This window comes from Accipiter gentilis, chromosome 26, assembly GCF_929443795.1.
Source record: "Accipiter gentilis chromosome 26, bAccGen1.1, whole genome shotgun sequence".
Taxonomy (NCBI): Eukaryota; Metazoa; Chordata; class Aves; order Accipitriformes; family Accipitridae; genus Astur; species Astur gentilis.
Genome location: NC_064905.1, coordinates 18,825,916 through 18,848,175, shown reverse-complemented (window position 1 = coordinate 18,848,175; position 22,260 = coordinate 18,825,916).

Below are 22,260 nucleotides of genomic sequence, written 5' to 3'. Positions count from 1 at the left end.
CATTTGCTCATGATGGATGAGCCCTAATTTATTTCTGCTGTAAGAGGTTTTGGAGGCAAGGTTGCCCTATAAATAATGTTTAAATTGTAATTTTGTTAAATCCCCTTCTCCTGTAGGAAAAAAATAAATTGCCGCCGCCTTCTGTTATTCCAGGTAATCAGTAACACATTGTCAGGTCCAATACTGTCTTTTCTTTTATATGATATATCTGTATTTTTGTGTAATGTGTGTATGTATATATGTGTGTGTGTATATATATATACACACACACATATAATATATCTGTCTATATATTATACATATATGTGTTTATCAGGAGAAAGATAATTTGTGGAGTGATGCCTGATCCAGCTAAGACCTTCACAGCTCTGTCAGAGCCATCACAACTGCAAGGTGACACATGGAGCATCCCTGTGGGATGGTGCGTGGCATCTCTGGGAATGTGTCATCACAGCGTTTGCTTCTAAGAGGATTTCCTCTGGCTCATAAGAAATGAAAAGATGCTCTCTTCCTGACAAGTGACGGACAAAAAGTGACTGAAATCAGACATCGGAGACACCAGCGTGGAGAGGGAAGGGGACAGCCCTGCCTGTGTGTCCCTGTTGCCAGGGCACGCCAGGCTGCGGGCTCGGTGCTCGACGTGGCACGTGGAAAAGTGAATTCCCGTCCGAACCTTTTCCTAGAAAGCCTCGAATATGGTTCTGGTCTGACACGGAGGAGAAGAAAGATGGACAGATGATTTCCCGTCCTGGCTCCCTGATATTTTCTGATTGTCTTTGCTGGGGGCATGGGGCAAATTAAAAACAGAGGCCATCGGTGACAGATACTGTGGCACGTGCAGCGCAGGGACTGCTATTTCCCAGAACTGCCTGTCATTTGTAGTCTCTTTGTGCCGTTGGGGTATGCGGCTTCATTACTAAGCGGCTGACCTTTACGGAGTGGCTTGTCAGAAGCAGAGGTTTCAGCTTGACGGTTGCTGGCCCCAAAATGGTACCTGGTGACTGGCTGGGAGAAAGGCAAGCTGCAAATGCAGCCCTTGGAAATCCTCCTCCTTATTCTGGGGGTGTGTAGCAAAGTGGCTACAAACTTTTCTCTGTTGATGCTTGAGAATGACAAATGGTGGCTGTTTCTTTTGAATGTGCGATTCTTGATGCACGAGCCGGCTGTTAGGTTTCCCCAGCAAAGGGGTGGGACATTATACAGATTTGTTTTAAAAGTTTAATTTTTAATAGGAATTTGGCACTTAATGCCATCATACTGATTTTGAGAACAGCCCATTGTGACAAACCTGCATATATTTTAAAAGAATTATTCTACTGAAGACCCTTTCTCTCCTTCTGTAGCTTCATCGCTCAGATGTAATTTCTGAAAAACAAGCAAAAAAATTCTGCTATTGTGTGGCAGCAGGACTTTAGCCAGTGAGCCTGTCTCGGTCCGTAGGGATGTGTCAGCCAGCAAAAGGCTGACTGATGTCTCGGATCCGAGCTGCTTCTCTTAAACCAGGAGAAATATTAACCTTGAATCTGAAGATAAGGAGTTTGTCATTTGAAAGAAACTTAGAAAGGAAAAAAAGGAGTCATTTGTTTAAGTCAGCCTTCAACAAATTAGTAGACAGGTTAGAAACTTTTCTACCTTTGAGCAGGTTTGCTAGAGCACGCTGCGAGCTTGCAGCAGTCCTACCAAAAGCAGCATCGCCTGTTTTACAAGTAGGTATATTGCAAACACCGTCTGGAAAAACTGTTCTGGGGGTATCATTTGGAGGTGTTTCGGCCAGGATGACTACCCGGGGTAACGCGGTGCAGGTTTAGCGACGAACCACGAGGCACCCCAGCTGGTTTGCTGGGTTCATCCCAGAGGTGACTGCAAGGAAGAGCCGAGCTCCCACTGTCCGGGACGGGTTGGCTCTGGCACCAGCGCTCACCCCAGCACCTCCCCAGGTCTGGGCTATGCCAGGCTTGAAGGTAAGTCTCCAGGGGTCACGTCCTCTGGGGGATTTTGGCAGCTGCAGCACCTTACCTTGGAGCAAAGCAAGTCTATCTGCTTTCCCAAGCTCAGGGCTGTGTCTCCTCCTGGATCAGATTCAGTCAATGCATACTGGTTCCCCCTCCCCTCAGAGACAGAGGCGTTGAAGGGCTGGGTGGACATCTCCTGGTGAACACCAGGAACTTGCATTAATAATTGCTCAGCACCTCTCCTGGAAGCCTACCCACTGCTTGGAGGACACAGAGACGCAGGCACCGTGGCACGACAAAGGTCACCAGTGGGTATACTACGTGACGACGGTAAAAGGGGGACACCCCAGCTACTTACCAAGCACTGGGAGATTAGATCAGCGTATTTGTCCAGGCAGTGGGGAAATGCAGTGCACTGGTATTTACAGGTGTTAACTGGAATCTCAGTGTAAGAGATTACTTCCATCTTTAGCCAAAAGAAGTCCCCTTCCAAACAGTCGAAAAACCTTCATAGGGAAACCGAGGAATTACTGGTACCCAGAGAAGATGCTTGCAAAGGTTAAACAAGTGAGCTGTCGTGCCCTAGAGAGTCAGAGAAACTTCAGGTTGGGTCATAGTTGATTTTTGTCCGTTGAGGAAATCTGAGATGGACCCTGCTGTAGATGTGACACCCAGAGATCGGAGAAGGACTTCCATCAGTTCCAGCGATGTATCTGCACACAGGGCTGGCGGGGTCAAGCTCCCTGATTCACCACAGTTATCTGGTGGGAAGACTAACACAAGGGGTAGGAAATTACCTTAATAGCCAATTCATGTGGCTTAAAAGTGCATTCCTGCCTCTCTGGAGTGCTGCGGCAGATGAAACTCGCAGAGGAGCAAAGCGCAGAAGTTTTGGTTCAGCAAGTGCCATTATTGCCAGGTTAGAAGCCTGGAAAATCACAGGTTGCAGAAGCAGACTGGCTTAACCTTAACTACAGATGTGCTGCCATAATTACGGGTGCTGTTTATGTGCAGAGCCAAGCCTGTTGTGGGACTTGCTTTTTCCTTGGCTGGAATTAATGAAAGAATCCAGCAGCCTCATTGACTGAGCAAATCGGCAGTCAGTTAAGTGCATCCTGTCAGCAAAAGGTGATTTTAATACTAGGCTAGTGGTCTCTCGCTAATTAAAATAAACATTTATTATTTGGTTTTGGGATTCTTTCCAAGAAGGAAAATACAGTTCGGAAAGGCTTTCAGAGCCAATTGCCTTCCACAGCCTGGGCTGTGCTTGAGACCGACACGAGGAGGATCTGGGAGGGGGAGAGGAAGAGAAGAATGGGAGGAACAAAAGGTGTTGAAAAGCTCAGCTGAGTCGCAAAGCTGGAAGAGAAACAAATCAATGTCAGGAATTAGAGAAAGAACAGGCAGGGAGAGAACAGAAAAAGGAGCAGAACAAAACTGAATAAGACAGACAAAACATGATTGATTGGGAGGGAGGGTGGCAAAAGACAGCTGAGTGACTGGTGGAGGTAACGGCACAGATACGAACCGGGGGAAGTGGGTCTGGAGACATTGTCACTGGGATCTCTAAGGGTAGAAAATGCTGGAAAAGCATTTGCCAGGAGTGACGTTGGCGTGATTGTTGCTCTTCGGGGTAGAGATGGGGGAGATGACCCCGGAGGTCTCCTCCAGCTCTGGTTGAGGACAGGCATCCCGCAGTCCCCACTGCCTGCCCGCATCCCACAGCAGCCTTCACCCCAGAGGGACCTCGGGTAGAGACTTTACGGGTAAGATCTTCTCCCAGCTCTCTTGCCATTCAACACAGGAGGTAGCCAGCTGAGATCCAGGCTCGGAGACTTCTGTCTCGCCAGCAAACTGGCCAACATCACGTACGCACTGAGCACACGTGCAGAGCCCAGGGCCAGCCGCAGCACGTGCTGCTCTTGGCCCGCTCTGGTTGTCTGGCAGCGGGTATCAGGTAAACACATCTTTCCTCTGGGAACTGGGGGGAGCTCCCCAGTACCTCCAGGTTGAATAGAGTTACCAGTAGAACAGCTGTCCATAAAACAGGGGATGTCAGGGAAGTGCTCTGACTCCAACCCCGCAGCCATCGGGGGCTTCCCCTGCTGAGCAGAGGAGCTTTTGTGGTGGCTGCTTGTCCTGCAGGGACCTTGTGTCTTCTCCCATGGTTGCAGGAGAGGCAAGCCTGCGTTTAGCCGTAGTTTCTGCTCTCTGTTTAGTTCCTAGCAGAATAAAGAGTGGCTGCTTTTTTATGGGAGGCCTCAGGCAGATCTGAGGGCAGAGGGAAGGAAATGTAATAGCTCTTTACACCATCTCTGCGGAGAGGAAAAAAAAAAAGCAACTCAGTAAAAATCACAGTTTTTCTTATTGCTTGATGCTACACCTATAGAAATCAGAGGAGAATCTACCATTCAAACCAGATAAAGTGCTGATATCATCATTTTGGATTTTATATTGTCCAATAACCTGTCAAGTGTCATCAAGACCGGACCATATTCAGGCAGTGCAAGGTCTGTAGGCAGAGATAAAATCTTTTTTTCCAGATGATCTGGTATTACTGGAAAATTAGGAGAGCTTTTCAGCATCCAAGAGCTTGTGAATAGGAACAGCGGTCTTCAAAACTAAGCAGGAGTTGTTAACAACTTAATTGGATGCGTGCCCCTTAGACCATGATGGGAGGAATAGTAGCGAGTGTAGTACTCGTGAGCAGTTAGAGAGACAACCTCCCGTTGTTGAAGTTTCCACCTCTCATATATTTTCCTGCCTGTGTCTCGGACTCCTGCAACCTTTGTGCCTGCTGCTGCCTGCGAGGGCCAGACGCGGAGTGGGGTGTGAGCCTTGGTTTTCCTCAACCTCGGCTGCCTCCGGACAGCTGGGCTAACCCAGAGCAGGATATTCCAGTTAACTGGATGGGCACGGGACCGCCGTTGCGTGACCCGGTGGGTGCTGGCTGTGGCTGCCAGCCTGAGGCAGCGCGGGCAGCTGCCTCCTCCCTCGAGTTGGGCAGAATTTGTGCTGGGAGGACGTGGGGCTCGGCACGCTCAGGTGGCTGCAGTGGTTGGATGGCTGGAGATCCTGTAACCAGATCCAGATTTGGGGTTGGGACCCACGACCCCAAAACGGCTGGTTACTTCACGCCTTCCAACTTTTACCTGCTCATTCTTATTCCCGTAACCCTTGGGACCTTTGTGCCCAGGGAATCCCATGTTGTGAACGCATCCGTGTCACATGTGAATAAGTTTCCATAACCTTCCAGTGCTGCAGAAAAGCCTTCAGGGGTCCCCTGGCATTTCCAGGTGAGCGTGGACACGGGGGGAACCTGAGCTGTGTGGCCCATATGCCATTTGATAAATGCTTAGATAAATTCCTTAATATTATTTCACTCCCATGGGGTTTGTACTCTCTGATGTTAAAGCTAATGGCCAAGAGTCACCATGATATATTCAAATGTGAGATTAAAGGTGTGACATTGCTCGCGTGCTGTAAACTAGTGACTGTTCTGATATTAGAGCATTTGCTCAAATGTCCTGTGGATAAGGCAATGTTTTCCTCCCTCCTGTAACTATTTCACACTATAGAGAAATCAAAATCTGCTTTTGAAACAGCTACAGTCCCTGCCAATTTTTAACAGGGTGTTTATGGAAAGATGCTCAGCACCTCCTGCTCTCATTGAGCAGTCAGCACGGTGCAGGATGAGGCCTTGTGTTGGCATCAGTTACCGAGGAAACTGCCTCTATAGAAATGGAGCATCTGTTTCTATTAGCAACAGCAGCTTTTGCATTTAAGCGTGCGTTAGTGCATTTAAGCTCCTCGTTATTGAACTGTATTTATTTGTGGGCTTTTGCAAGTTTGGGGGCTGCGTGGTGAGGAAGGAGTTGCTGCAGAGAGTGGGTTACTGCCAGTGGGACAGAAGGTGGGGGAGGCAGGAGAGGGGAGAGCACGAGTCCTCTGTTCACCCGTGTAAAAGCTGGGCATCGTCCCCGAACCCACCTGCACACCTCCTATAAACCACAGCGGTTTGAAAGCCAGAGATGTGCGAGGAGCAGGCGATAAGTTTGGCTGAGCACTGTGCCCCGCTGCCACCAGGAAAGCCCAGGGCCCTTCTGTATGTCCAAAAAGCTTCTCCCAGCCAGCACGGACAGACGGATGCTTTGGATAGCAGAGGAGTGAGGTAACATGGGAAAGCTCTTGTGGGGCCGTTCTCTTTCAGAAACAACAGGATGCTGCCAGTATGTTCCTGTAGCTATTCCCGGTAGGTACACGGAGACGGAAATGATTTCTGCTGCGATGACTAAAGCGGTGCGTGAAGAGCCATCGTCTTTACCTTTCACTGTCAAAGCCTGCAGGCGAGTCGGAGTGGGATTGAAGCCAAGGCGCCCATTCGCTCCGATGGGCTGGGGGATGAAGCGCAGCGTCTGCTCTGCCATCCCGGGTATCCGTACGTCTGCCGCCTCGCATCCCTAGCAGGGAAACACACGCTAAGGAGAGGCTGGATGTGGGAGGGTGAAACGCTGCAGAGCAAGAGCAGTTTCAGTGAAGAGCAGCTCTGCGCTTTTGTTCGCAATGCAAACAGACCAGCAAAAAGGAAAGGCACAGCTTTCGCTGGAAAGCAGCCACAAAGCGGTTGTGAAAGTTTTCTCCTATTTACTTGGAGGAATTTTCTCGCACGTCTCAAGGAGACTTTTACATTGCCTTTGGAAAATAGGCTGCAATCACCCGGAGAAATGGTGTGTGAAAAGGCTAGGGCGGGAATCGCCGGTGAGATGAACATCCAAAGTGCACCACAGACTATATGAGCATGTTTAAAGATGTGAACATTTTGTTCTGCTGCGATAAAGCTTGTATCTATAAAGTTCCAGGAGTTTCCCATCAAAGAAAACAAACCCCTGTAGCTCAGATGGTGCACGAGGTCAAAATACCTTGAGGTTCATCTCAGGTTCTGACTTTTCCTTGCATACAAGCATTACTCCTACAAAGCAGAACTATCATTTTCTGCAATAGAAAAACTAAATTCTTCTGACTCAAAAAGTTACGTTGGAATGACTAAAACTAATCAGGCAGGGTTGTTTGGTAGCTTATAGCAAGTCTTAAAAGCTGAGCCATGCTTATAGCAATTCAGCTAAGCAGATTAACACGTATGAATCTTTGAAGCTGTCAATCCTTTGCAGAGAATTTGTATTAGGCACTTTTGGACATTTCTGGTGGGTTCTTCCCAGCTGATATTACTTGCTCACCACCAGATTCACTGAGCATGCAAACTTCTCTTTTCTTCTTGTGGTTTTGTATTTCAGTTTGTTTCCCTGAGAAAGGGGAAAGGAAACACATTTGCGTATTGCCATGGTTGCAAAATCTGGCATTCCAAAGGCAAATCAGCTCCCTTTGTATGTTATTGGGTCAGCTGTGATGAAATGAGGGGCAAAGAATGTGTCTGAGCCCTTCAGCTTTTGAATGTTCAATGAGAGAAACATTTAAAGGGCATAGCCAGGAGCTCTGCTGGGATCTTGCCGAGGCAGCTGCAGAAACCGTCTCCACTTGACGCTTGCTGCAACTCCTCAGTTTGTGATAACCGCTGTCATAGCCAAAGTTGACAAAAACTACATAAGGGCTACTATTTCTGCCCCAAATCGGCTGGCTTATTTTAATAACCTTCATTGGCGCAGTTAGTGACTGACACCCCGCGAGCTGAGCTAGCACGGGAGGCAGGGGAGGGTGCTGGCCGTGCCAGCAAACAGCCCTAGGGCTGGGCTGGAAGGAGGAGATACAAATAATTTCTTAAATTCCTCCAGGAAAGTCTCCTGTGGAGGAGTCTGACAAACCATGGGTGCTTTTAAGGGTGTTTGAGCCATTGTTTAAAAGCAGCACTGCTGCTGTTTGTTTGGGACGCTGACTCCCGTGGGTTTCCTGGTGCTGGGGTGTCTCTCAGGTTTGCCCAGCAGGCAGCGTAGGGAAGAGCGTCTGGTAGGGTTGCTGACAGCTCTTACTTTTGCATGATATTACAAAACAGTTGAGAAAAATAGGAAATGCTGCTGAGGCTGCTCATTGCACTTCTCACACGCTCTTGCCTTGCTGGTTTTGTTCAAAACTGAATATTTGCTGGTTTTTCTCTTCCAGTGCTAATATTATGCCTTAGTGCTGCCATGTACACGATTTATATCAATAGCCCCTCCAATGGATCTTGCTGATGCTCTGCCCCAGACAGTAGATGGTAGCTGGAAAAACACACTCCTGCGGGCCCCTGCTCCAGAAAAATACCTCGCAGGGCTGTGCGAGTGCCCAGGGTCAGCAGCGGAGGGGCTGCCCTCTGCGCTGGCTGTCTTCAGCGTTCAGAACGGGTCAGGCTGGGAGTACAGCTGGGATCGTTCCTCCCAGGTATCCATCTCTAGTCACCCTCCCCTTCTGCAGTGAGAAGGCACTATCGGTGAAACCTACCTGCCTGGAAAAGAGCTTTTTCTGAGCAGCCTAATGCTCCGCATCCTAGGTGAATTATTATAAATGCGTTATAATTCTTCACCTAATTGCAAGTGCCTTCACAAAGGATTTTGCTAGCACTTAATGGGACTAAAGTAACATCTGAAGCTATAGTAATGAAAATATAATGCAACATGATAGCATGATAACACCACCAAAAAGGCTGATCTGAGTGGGATTAGTGTCTCAAGATGCCAACCGTAGGTGGGTAGTTAGGATAGAAAGGAGCTTACACTGCAGGGCACTGCTCCAAAGAGTGTGAACAGGCAAGGGGCACAGGGGGAAGGAATATCACAGGGACATTGTAGAAAAGGAGGAAAATGCAGGGCACCGGGAGATAAGAACCCTTTTTTAGAAGCACGGTCAGGCTACGGGTCATGGGCACTGTCAGAAAGAAACCACAAGTGGGTATTTGTTTTCGTTGGCCAGGTTTTCTGTATTCCTTTTTTTTTTTTTTTAGTGACAGGTGCTCTGAATAAGACATCCTGGTTTTGTCTTTTTCTTCTACAATGACGTGAGAATTGCAGAGTTTTTTCTGAATAAAGACCGTTTCAGTCTAGAATATAGAGTCCATAGAGGGGAATTATATAGAGGAGGTATAGAGGAATAGGTGTTCAGCGCCACTACTGCAAAGCAAAGCCCTTTGCAGCTGCCCATCCACAGCAGGTAAGGCAGGAGGTTTATCCTCTGCGGGATGAATTCAGAGGGACGGTGGAAGGTGCAGAGGTGACATTAACCAGGCAAAGAGGACACTTGGCCTCTGGCTGAGAGTACTTTTGTTTATAAACTCAGCATCCACTTCCCAGGAAAATATTTTTGATGTTGACTTCAGACATCCTCTCTCCGAGAACGGCCCAGCCTCCTGGCTTGCCCAAGAGACAATAGAAGGAAAAGAAGCACAATAGGTGCATGTGCTAAACACTTTAATGAGCACTTCCACACCATTCTCCTGTGTTTCCCCACATCCCCATGAGTCAATAAGCACCTCATGCAGCTTTCTAGATAGTGCGTAATAAACTGATACAGCTGTGGTCTAGCCCAAACATTAGCTCTCATTCACTGAATAACTGACAGAAATGTGAACTTAGTTCGTTCTGTCTATATTGTCTCGATATACTATTCCGAGTAATTTCTTTGCCTCTGTAAGCTTTCTACAATGAGATTATGCTTAAAATATTTTAGACGCAGTTATACAAGTTGTGCAAAAGGCGCTGTGACAAATTTTCACGTGCACAAATACACAGTTGATTTATCTGCACCTGCAAACAGAAAAAGGCCCTTGGATTTGTTGCCCTGTGGCTCCGGAGGACGCGTATCTCTCCGTTGTCTCCGGTTCATTTTGAATAGCAAGTTAATGACAGTACGCAAATCGCCAGTGATTATGCTTCGGTTTCCATTGTCAGCCAACATAATGTCCTCCTCCAGCAGCACTTTGTGATGTGGGGCTGTGATGTGCAGAGCATTCAGTAAGAAGTGCTGTAAGTTCCGTATCAGAAATTCAGCCTTTATAGTAGTTACATGGGACAATTTTATCTCCTGGAGACAGGGCTTTTAAATTAGGACTATTAATTTGCATCGTATCTGGGAGTCTTTCATCTCCAGCTCTCTCTCAGATATGTAATCCAGATAGACTTATATTATTCCCAAACCCCTTGGTCTTTCTCTTCTGATTCCTGCAAGAGAATGATTTATGTAAATGGGAAATTATCGGGCTTCAGAAAATATATTTATTTTTTAAGATTGTTTACACGCAACCAGTAAGAGGATCTGGAGCAAGGGATGTGAATAACAAAGCCTTGCAAAGAGAAAAGGGATGTGAGTAGGGAGGACTTAAGTCCCATTCTTTTAGACATTAATAAATAAGAAATGTGCTGGTTTGGGATTAAATTCTGCCTCCATGTCCAATGCTGTAAATCTGCCAAGGCCAGCTATTTCAATAAAGTTGGTCTGACTTTGAGCTCTACGTTGGTTGCACCAGCTCAGGAACTGTTCTGATCATTTCTGCCCCTCTGCTGACTCTCTCTGACAGCTTATCAACAGCGTTGCAATTATCTGAGCCTGTGAAAAGCTCATATAAGAATCAGATTTCACTTAGTATTTTTCCATCATGCTCTAGGTGATACTAAATACTCATTATCTTTGCATGTTTTGGAAGTGTGTCACTTCAAATATAATTTAGCGTGAGAATTCAGAATTAGGGATTGTTGGGAATTTTTCAACGAAATAGTTTTGCTGAAGAAAAATCTTCTCAAAGCGGGAGTGTACCACTAAAAGCAACTTTTCTTCTGGGAAAGGTGATTGCGCAAGGTGTGGGAGACTGGGATACATTTTTCACGCTGCCTTTTCCTCCCTCCAGTGAGCACCCTAATGCTGCTTTTGCTAAGCTGGGGTTAGTTTCTCACTCAGCTGAACCTGTTGGAACAACTTTCTTATTGAAACAGGAATTTGAGCCTGAATCTCTGGGTCTACATCCATGCTAATAAAATCAGCAATGCTTCCCAGCTCCCGGCTCTGGGCATCCCACCTCGGCAATGTCCTTTCTCCTCCCCTCTGCGTATTGGTTTTCTTGCAAAGGCAACCCAAGACTGTGAGGCAAGAGCTGTGACTGCATTTTTCTGATCTCGGTGAGTGCTGTGATGTATCTGGTGCATTTCTAAGCCGTGTGCCACAGCCTGCTGGCCTGGCCCTGCTGCTCCTGAGGCAGGGGCCTTCCTTTCCTTTCTATTTGGGAAAAAGGAAAAACATTTTTAGGAAGTTCTTCACTTCATCCCTCTGCCAAATCAGACTTTTCTGAGTGTTTTTGATGGCCAGAAGATTTTGGCAGGACGGGACTATTCCTCATTGCCCTTTATAGCTTTAGTCATAGCGTTCCCTGTTGTTCGTATGATGAACTCCGAACGGTAGCTTGGTTGGCAGCTCAGTATCTCTTTAAATCACTACTGGTTTCTCCTATGTCATTAATATTTTATTTATGTTGTATTACATTTCGCATCAGTCTCCATGCCAACAGTTCATGCCAGGAGCAACGTGTGATAGAATAGCTTAAATCCTCGGAGATATAAGCACTTTCTTTTTGGATAGTGTCACTAAGTCAGATTCATTTTGTCCTTTGTTTTGCAGTGTCAGAGAGCCAAGGCTGGACATGTTCCTCCTCTGCCCCATGCCTGCAGTGGTGTCCAAAGAGGACACCTCTTCCCATGGTGAGAGTTGAGGATTAACGCTCACTTAAGCCAGCATCAAGTGTTGTCCATGACCGACACCAAATCCGTAGGGAAAGGCAGAGCCTTTCACTAGACCAGATGGTAATTCTGGGAAACCGCAAGGTTTTGAGTAGAAAGTCCCTTCCTCGGGACATTTACAAACTCTTGCTTGTGGAGTTGCACCATCCTGGCTACGCCACCGTTACTGCTCTCATTCCCCTGTAAGTGCAACCTGTGCAATGATTTTATTGTTTCCCTGTTTATATTGTTTATCTGAACTGTAGGTTCCCATCTGCTTCTGCTGCTGTCAGGCAAATCCCTCTGACGCTGGACTGGAGATGAAGCCCCTGGGAGGGAAGACAGAGGTACGCTTAGCTCCCTCTTAATCACATACAGAATGGTCACAATTCTGGTTTATGCTGCAGGTTTGCTGGGATCCATAGAACATGCCTTCTAGGAGATTTATCCAGCGTCTGCTTCTGAATGTCCATTTGTTCTTGGAAGCTGCCTTCCGTCCCTTTTATCCTGCAGTGGTAATAGTCAGTTCTCAGCACGTGAAGTCCTGCAGAAAACAGCAAAATGATTTCTGCAAGGAATATTCCAAGCCTGTGCTCATTGTGCTCCTCTAGTTTCCAGAGAAAGGTGTGATGCTCGGTGCTGTAGAGCACAGGGCTGGGACAGGGTGAGCTGATGGGTGCCTGGCCCTCGGCTGTCCTGCACTGGGACCTGCCGACTTGATGTCCCTCTGTCCACGTCTCCTACCAGCTTCACTCCCCCAGCTGCTTTTTGAATGCGTGTGTTACATATCGGCATGTTTGAGGGTCGCATTTGTTATTTCAGCCTTTAGTAGATGTCCAATAAAGAGCAAGGAACGGTACTCAACCCCGCAGATCCTGCGAGAGGAGACCACCCTGCTGGGACTGCGTGACTCCTGTCCTGCCCTCTCGGGGATGCTCACACCAGCACCAGAGGATTGCAAAGACCAGAAAGAAATAAGAGAAAAAGTAAGTAGAAATAAAAGAGAAAAGTAAACTATTCAGCTTTAAATAAGAGAAAAATAAGCAGGAGGGTACAGCCAAAAAAGAATGCAGTGTCAAGGGAAAGAGCAGCAAAAAAGCACGAGTGTGTTTCTACGTGTTTAACAAAAAATGGATACAAGGCACCCCTAAAGGATTGTTACTTGAAATGCAAAGTCTGGATAAAATAATGTATCAATGAGGATAATCTAATGCCACACAGGAAAGATGTGGCACTCAAAAGACGTTAGAGTCCTGGGGCCTGACAAATTCAAGTTTTCTCCCACCATATTCTTAAAATCCTAAGTCTGCAAGACTCAGGGAATGGTATTAATCACAGGTGTAGCCAAAGGCAGAGAGCTGGGAATCACAACTGCCTTCACAAGCCTCTGCACCAGAGGGGATTAAAGAAAAATGAGTTTACCGGAGGAAATGTGGAGTTAGCACATATCATCCCAAGAAGCAATTTGTCCATATACACACCTCTATGCAAGTGAAGGGGAAGGAAAAGAAAGACCTAGGCAGCAGCCTCAGCTTATACACATGGCTGCATTGATTTTCCATGCCGATTAATGCCAGCTAAGAATACATCCCTGGAGACCACAGAGCAAGAACTACAGGCAAAATTGCTTCTCCTGAGATTACAGATGCCTTTGCAGACTCATGGTATCAGCCCTCCTTATTTGCTTCTCTTTCCTTTATTAAAAATCCACAGTGGGAAACAAGCCGGTGCATCTTCCTGACGCTTGCAATGTAGTTGAGGGAATATCTGTCTGTTTCAGCATGCCAAATCTGTCCTCTAGCTTGGGTTTTTGTTTGTTTTGTTTTGTTCTTTGTGAAATATAATGGGTGGCCTTGCTTATTTTTCCCAACTAGCGATTCCTTTACAGATCAAACTGCAAGCCCAAACTTTCCGACATGGCAGGATTATGAAAGACCTGCAGAAGTATCATGCAGTCTCTGCTGTGAAATCTGACAATTTAGGAGGTTCCAGCCTGGTCCTGACAGCGATGATTTTTGATATCCTTTTAAAATGCAATTCTTTTTCTGCTCTGACAGGTATTGTAGAAATAAACGAAATGTGCAATCCTTTGTGCAGATGGGAGGGCATTAGATGAGTCACTGCCTTTGAGGGTGCTAACAGCCATCCTTTACACGTCTTGTGTTGGTTTAATGGGTAGTTTGCAGCTGTGGGATCATTGCTATATTTTGTAGTTTTGTTCTATTATTAGCTATTAAAGGAATATGAGACCACAGATAGCGTTGTATTAAACTACCAGTTCCTGTATTTATTGGCACCACCTAGGGATTAAAACAGATGCTGTCACTCGGCAGAGTTATCTTCAAAGCAGGGGAGATATGATGAATACGTGATCGAAGGACCCTCACTTCATCCCATTGTGCAGTAATTACAGATGGCAAGATTTTCGAAACAGGCAGTGTTGGCCTGGGGGAAACGAGCAGCGCAGAGGCTTTGCCCCACGTATCGGTGGTTCAGAGATGGGAAATGCTCCACACTCACCATAACTTCTTCCAAGGAGAAAACTGCTGCTGCAGGATCCAGCAGTACCTGCCAGGGCTTGTAAATACCCTGTGCTTACCCTCTGGGCATGTAAATACTCTGCGGTTAGCGAGAGGGCTGCTTATTTACAGTGAGCAGAACCATGTTTATAATATAAACTTTCTCTCAGTGACCTTTTGTGATAATTTCAGCTCATTCTGCCATGGCTGCTGGGCATGTTCCTGCCTCTCCAGAAGTTATGACTGGGACCTTTTCACCCAGGGAGACCTCTGCACCCAAGGAAAAAATGTATTTACTTTGAAACCAGCATGGTAATCTGCCCTTTGGAGGAAAATTGGAAGAAACCATTGGAGCTAGGATGAGGTATGAAGTCTGTGGCAGAGCCACTAGCTCAGGTTCCTTGCATGTGTGGGCGAAAGGGACACAAAAAATAATGCAGCAAATGCACAGTACTAATTTAGGTACTGTGAGGCTTGGCTGAGATATACATAAAACCCCTCCTAAATGTACAGTGCCTCTCCTTTTTTTTTGCATTGCAGGGGACCTGCAGCCTCTCAGGCCTAAGTCGATGGCATCCTGAGCCTGCCGCGGCCACGTACGGCTCCAGCCGCAGCAAGCGGTATGCTGAAAGGCAACACTTCCAGAAAAGGTCTGAGTCATTTGAACATTAATTGGCGTTAATGGTAAGCGTAGTTCCGTTATCTGGCCGCAGCCCGGTGCAGGTTGACCATGTGCTGGTGGCGTGGAAGCGGCAACTATCAGTCGGTGGGTTTATGGTGAATCATCTCTGGAGCCAGGTGGCCTTTATGGTGTTGCTGTTCAAAGTCTGATGATAAGAGCATGTTGTGGTTAATGATAAATGTTATCTTCCTCCTTCAAAAAAATGTGGGAACTTCTAAGGTAAACCTGAAGCTGGAGGCTGATGAGAGAAAGGCAAGGTACATCCCGTAGCTGGATCCCTGCAGCCCTCGTGTTCTCGTGGAGCCCGCGTAATAATTATGAATAAACCACTGTTCTTTCAAATCACTTTCTAAAATAAACCATCCAGATGGCTGTAAGTGAGGACCTAGTCATCAAGCTGGGTAACGATTATTTTGAGTACGTTAACCAAGAAATATGTACAATTGTGCTGAACTATGCACAAGGCAACTCAGACAGATGTGCACACAGAAGCAGGAATATCGCAAGTGTCAGACAGCGGTGGTTCACACTGTCATTTTGGTCCTGGTCTGCGGGACAGTCTGAGACCTATTTAAGGATGTCTAACATGTAATGCGTAGAGAGGAAGAATGTCTTTTCTCTCCTACAGCTTTATAGGTAGTGGAATCACTCAGAAATCTGTAACAGGAGATAATCAGTGCTAAGTGAAGATAAATGTTCTCTCTTTTCTTTTTGAGCGGAGGTGGAGAGGACAGAGAGCTTTTCTTACAGTCTGTGAGAACAAGGTTATTTGGCTTTTCAGCCAATACCGAGGTTCCTTCCCCTCCTTTCCCCCAGGATGGCCAATTCAAACTTGGAAAAAATTAAATTTGTAAAGCAACGCTACCAGAGGAAGGCAAAACCCGGGTGCTGTACTAGGGTTGCCTATGTCCATAGTGTAATAGAGTAAGATATAAATTCACAGAGATGTTTTCCAGCCCGCTCTGCCCAAACTAACGTGCTTGTTGAGTACTTGTACTGAAGTGCCTGGTAAGCGCAGAGGGGTGTGCTTGATTGCTTTTAACGGGCACACTCAGTGGGATGGCTTTCAGCAGCACTTGCTGCCTGAGTAGTGAGGAGTTGTCACAAGGTCTGTCCAGCTGTGGAATACTGGAAGGGTCTTGTTGGCTACCGCCACTGCTTTATGATTCCTGACTTTACTCCTCAAACCTCAAGCAAAAAGCTTTCGGCAGGGAACACCTCCCATAGCGTTATGGAGGCTGCTGCAAAGTGCCCCCCCGGTGCCAGGACAGACGGGAGGACTGGGCACCCGCGCTGCCCTGCTGCGCGCCGGACACGGGGCCCGCTCGCATATCGCAGAAGCTTCAGCTGAGAAAAACACCACCTGAAACTCGGTCTGTCCACGACACACCGATTTACATAACTGAACTTTGTGCTAAAATACAGCCTGAGTAATAGCAATTGCTTTTTTTTTTTTTGCTTTTTTTTTTTTTTTTTTTTGCTTTTTTTCTTTTCAATTTTTCTTAGCTGTGAAATCAAGGCCTTTCCCTAGCTGGAAGTATGTGCACAACCTTCATGTATAGGAAGGTTGTAGTGGTATAGCAGAAAAATAAAACTATTAGAAGCTCTTGAGGCATAAATTCAAACCCTCATTAATCTCTGTGGGCTGCATCTTAAATCTGAATTTTTATAGAATGTGGGTGGTATTTTCAAAGCGAGTTGCTGGAACTGGTTGGCTTAGAGGATTGACTTAGATGATAACAATATGTTTCTGAACCGCAGTCCTCTGCCTGAACAAGATGCAGGCTGTGGTTTGTGCTGTGTACGTCGCTGATACACGGTTGTGCCCGTGGCGTGGGGGTGGCTCCAGGTCCCTGCAATTCTAGTGCTGGAGAGCAGAAGGGCTGTGGGGAGCACGTGAAGCCATAGGAGTGACACGCAGAGCTGTTGATAGACAAGTTTTGATTTTTCTGATATTCAGTAATGCAGTTATGGCATGCTTTTTATTTTATTATTCTTTTATTTCTTTTTTTTTTTTTTACATTTATAAATAATATATATTTATAATTCTGTATCATTCCTGTCTTTCACCCAGCCCTCAGAGGAGTCCCTTACCACTGCCATAAATGCCAGGAATGAGGTTACACTGGCTTCGGCCCAGGAGAGACACACTTGACTCTCAAGCTTTTGCCTGTCTCTTAATTGCACCTGGGAGCATCGAGTTTGTTGGTTTAAGCTGTCATAACGCAAAGGTTTCTGACTCACCACTGCCAGAAGAATAACAAGAAATAAACTACTGTACTTATGGAAGTTTAGGTTATGACTGAAGTGTTGTCTTTAATCAAGGACAGACTTTGTGCCTAGAAAGAGTAAAGGCTAAAGGCTAAATTCCAGCTCCAAGAAGGATGCATGCTGGAGGGATTCCCTATTAGAATTTGAAGAGCTGCCACTCACTCTGCTGTCACAAGTGTCTTGGTACCTCAGATCTAGGAATTTTCCACATTTTGTTAACAATGCTACTAAAATTTGAAGGATGGATGAAGAAAACCCTGCTTATTATGTGAGATGATAGCAGAAACACGATTTTGTTTCCAAGTTTATGGCAGTTTGGTTTTGGCTTAGGTAGGTATGGATTGGAGGAGAACCTAATCTTCATCTTTTTAAAATAAATTTAAATAGCTGACTCTTCACTTTGGGGAAGCACCACGTGGTCATTTGGCCACGGTAGGTCCTAAACACAAAATTCAGCTGAAGGGAAAATTTTGCTTATGGAGATTTTTATCTTTACTTTGTGCAGGTGTGAATGAGTGCGAGATACTGAAAGATGTGGTCCCCTGGGAACAAGGTAGACATTTACCCCAAAAAAATGTAAGCTAATACAAAGAGGAAAACCTATCCGAGTAAATCAAAGTCAGCTGAAGAAATATTGTCTTTCCTTCTAACAAGAAAGCAGCAGTTCAACATTTCTTTGCTGGAATAATACAGTTTAATAAGAGCCAGATCCTTGTGGCTTTATACGTTGTTAAAGCATGTAAGCAGGTTGCTATAACGAGCTGAAGAAAAACCCTGCAGAAAGCGGATTTTTTTTTTTTTTTTTTTTTTTTTTTTTCCTCCTGTAGCTTTGGTTTTACTTCAGAGCATCACAGAGGCAAAGCTGCGCATTAGTTGTTGGTGAGCACAGCCTGCCGGCTCCCACCGCAACCAGCAGCCACGGGCAGGAGTCCTCTCCTCCATCAATCCCCCCTCCAAGTTTGTGTTTGAGTTTGGGAATGCTTTGGGTTGTGTTTGAGTTTGGGAAGGCTTTGGGTTGTGTTTTCCCCTTGGGAATGGATGTGCTCACTGAAATCCCTGTGCGCTACCCACAGCCTTTACTCCGAAGCATGGAAAATATATAGGGGAACACCTTGCAGCTCTCTGCAGGGACAAGAGGTTTGAACTTTTGTGGTTAAAAGCCAGAAAAAACTCCTGAAACGATGGAAAATAAGTAGTTTCTCTCCTCTCAGACTGCCAGGCTACTTGGAGGTCTCAGGGATGGATTGCAGAGTGTGGCATCACTCGACTTTACCAGGCAAAATTATTCCTGTTAACTTACAATGTTCTCTCTGAGCTATACCCTGCATTTAGGTTCAGGGCTGGCTTTTAGCAGATTCTATAGGTATATATCTATGCCTCGTTGAAACCCCTGAGTTAGCTCTGAGCTATCTGGTGTGTCTACACAGCTTGGGGAAAAAGTGTTCAGAGACAGCAGTTAGTGCTGTGTGGCTGTAACTCCAGTTGAGGAAGGGCTATTATTTTAATTTATGCCTGCTGACATCCATCTGTAACACTTTTTCCCTTAACTTCATTGTTGTTCAAGTTGCACCTTGCCCTCCTCCTCATTTTCCCCTTAGGAAGACTGCAGAACACAACCCCCACAAATATATATTTTTTTAATTTAAAAAAAATTAAATCCCAGAGTGTATGCACTATAATTTATGCAAAAGGCTGATCAGGCACAGCCGGGTGATGTACACCACAGTCTTCATGCTACAGCTCAGCTCTAGTGGGTGCAAATCTCCTGCTCTCATTCCCCTGGCTTTCCTGACTGCAGACTCCCGCTCCCACGCTGTTCCGCTGGAGGTTTGTGGTTCAGATCCATAACATCATCTCTTCCATCCTCCCTTTTATGAGAGCTGTGGCTGGTTTGCTCCAGGACCCCGTTCCTCTCTGCAGCTCGTGCGCCTGCGATGGGCTACCTCTGCCTGCACTGCATTTTCCTCGACACCTATTGCAGCAGAAATGGTGACTGTGGAGCATCACGAAAAATGTGGTTCTGGTGCGATGCCTAGGCGGTGGCAGGGACTGAGTCAGGTGTTATATGGTTAAACCATCATAGGGTTAACCATCATACGGTTAAGAGTGTTTAATAAGTACAAAAGTCTCCCTCGAGTTGTGTCTTTTTACTCTGCGGTGAATATTGCTTCTGATGAGGTACCTGTTATTCGTTCACTGTCGTACTTTAATCTCAATATTATTGCTTTGCAGACATCAGATACTGCCAGAAAGCCATGAGCTGGAGTACCGCTCTTAGATGTGCTTAGTGACTGCCCCTCGAATGAAATCGGTGGCATCTCTTTAGCTAAAGGCTTGCCTAAGTGTTACTTCTACAGGCTTCAGGTTTGATGGCCCTAAGAGCTGTGACATGGATATGGTGTCCCTTTGGATTTGGGGGGAAAAAAGACCAAAATATAAGTAACTAAGCTGTGAGGTCAGTTGCCTGGCTGCAAATGCAGAGCCGGAACGATGAGTGTGGTCTTCTGAGTAGCTTGCTGAAGCACTGTCTGTTTGTCCTGGCTGGCTGCAGGAATGACTGATAAAATCAGTCAGTGCTGTTTCTAAATGCATGTGCCCAACGACCTTCCTTATAGGGTGACTGCACTTCTGTTATTTGTGTTTAGGAATCATCATGCAGATTTGGCCCGAAGCATGTTATTTTACAGAAAACACTTTTGCATAAAATCAGCTTTTCAATTTGGTGGAAGCTTTCATCTTCAAATGAAAACCTTGGAGTGAGCTGTCACAATCCCTGCTCCACAGTCCTTGCAATCAGAAGTGGTGCTGGGTACCAGTATAACAATACTGGGGGACCAGCTCCGAGGGGAGAGCACGGCTGCGGTGCACGATGCTGTCAGCCGCTAGGGTACAAGAAGAGGTTTCCTTTTGGGATTTGTTTGCTTGTTTTCAAAAGCAAGGTGCTATGGAGTCTGTGTGCCACCCGTTTGGATGTACAAGAGAACAACCTTCATCCTAAGGAAGATCTCAGCCATCAGTCTCCCGGTTCCTCGACACGCGGGCACCCTGTGGCACCCAAAGCTGTGCCCACCACAGGGGGAGGTGCCGGAGGAGACCCCAGAGTCGGGGCCAGCGACTGCCACACAGAAAGTCATCTCAGAACCAGATTCCCCACCCCCAATTCCTGCTGTGTGAGCCCTAATTAAACCCTTACAGCAGAATAATTAATCATTAGTAAGGGAATTAAATATTAGTCTGTATTATAGTAAACATTAGTTATATATTAACAAGCTCGTTAACTATTCATTAACCTTTTAAGCCCTTCCAAACCCCATTTATCACACTGCAGGTTTGTGTTAAATATCTGTCTCAAATGACCTTAAGCCAGTGCCCTTTTGCTTGCTATAAAGGCATTACAAATTCCAGAACCAGCTTAGTTATTTTGCCCCTTTAGTTATTATCTCCCTTTCTATTTAGCTTTATTTAAGTTCAGCTATAGTGAAGACTTATCTCATTATTGATATGGAGCCATTAAAACCTCCCAGAGATTGAAGGAATCGCTTCCCAAAATGATATATGGTAACTGAGGCAATGATTCTTTTTTCCCATTGTTGCTCTTGTGCCGCTTGCATTGGGCATTGGCAGATCTTATCCCTCACACTGGCGTACGCGCCCTTCAAAGATGCAGAACAGGGACCAAGAGAGGGCAAAGCTAATGGGCATATATAGCCCCAAATAAGATTCAGAGCCACAATCTCATTTTTGGCCCCTAACTTCCAGCTCATTAAGGCAAATCCCTGAATTTCTCGGCACCTCTCTTCTCTCACTGGAACCGAGGGCTATTTCTCCTGTGCCCTCTCTATCCTTTTTTACTAAAACTGTGAGTAAGTTCCTTAAGGCCGTAGTCTGGTGTCCAGCATCAGGTCTCCCACCTGCAGGGTTTACAGCCAGTCCCTGGCAAGGTAAAATGATGGGCTTGAACCAAGTGAGAGAAGAAAGGGAGCGATGGGACCTGCTGACTGTAGCATCTGACTCTGTAGTGGTGAGAAATTTGTGGCCAAAGCAAGGGCAGAGCTGCTTTTAGGGGTCAGGCTGGGTCACAAAGCAAATATTTATAATGTCTAGATAGAGGAAACATCTATCCTCCCCATCTGAAAGCCACCTTGCAGGACAGTCCTGGCAGCCTCGGCTATGAAGTTGTGCCTTTCCTTCCCCTACCTGTTGGTTAGTCAGGGAAGCAAATGCAAGCCAAATTAGGAATGACAAGACCTGTTTGCCAGGTCCCTGCTTGCGGCGAGAGGTTCTCTGTGTCACGGTGCTGCCCACGATGCCCGGGGCTGGAGCCCAGACCCGGCCGTGGTGCGGGCAGAGATCTGCTGCCGGCTGGAGATGTGTTGGAAACCCTGTCCGTGCTGCTCGGGTCTCCTGTGTTTGTGCTGTCCTGACTTGTCTTTGCTGAGTGATCTTTAATTTCTCCCATCTTTTAATTGGGGCAATTTCTTTTGGCCTGCTGGAAATGCTTTTCTCATGAAGATGAATTAAAAATAAAGCCTAGCTCTGACAATTTAATGTGCTGTGAGCTCTGGCCGGGATGCAGGCAATATTCTAAGCCATTATTCATGGCACGCTTCTTGCTTCTTACTTACTTTTAAACCATGTTTTGTGGGAATTGGGGACAGTAGTCCTTAGTCATTCTCTGTAAAGTTACAGGCAGAATTAGTCCAGCTGTGAGAGCAAAGCCCTGTATGAAACATCACCTCCACCCTGGGGGCTGCAAAGCCCATCCCATGCTGCTGAAAGCAGATGCCAGATGCCCTCGGGCAGCTCCTTTGCTTCAAGACTTGCACCTCTGGTCAGCAGGGTTCCTGCCTTAAAACCTGGCAGTTGAGCTGTTTCCAGTCATGTTAATGCTTTCTGCTGTTTGCGCCCTTTTGTTAGCAGCAGCTGACTGGTTTGGTCTTTGCAAGGTGTGAAACAATTGTGTGAAGACTTGGGCAGTCAGGAAATCAATACTGGCTCATTAATGGCTTTGTTCTCATCTTCCTCAGGGTGGCTATTTAAGTTCCAGTTTGATTGGCCTGTGGGATTTGCAGAATTAGGAGGATCTTTTGGAGAATATTCACCCTTGTGAAGGATGACTTCAGGTTAGTTTCATCTTTGCCTGACCCCTC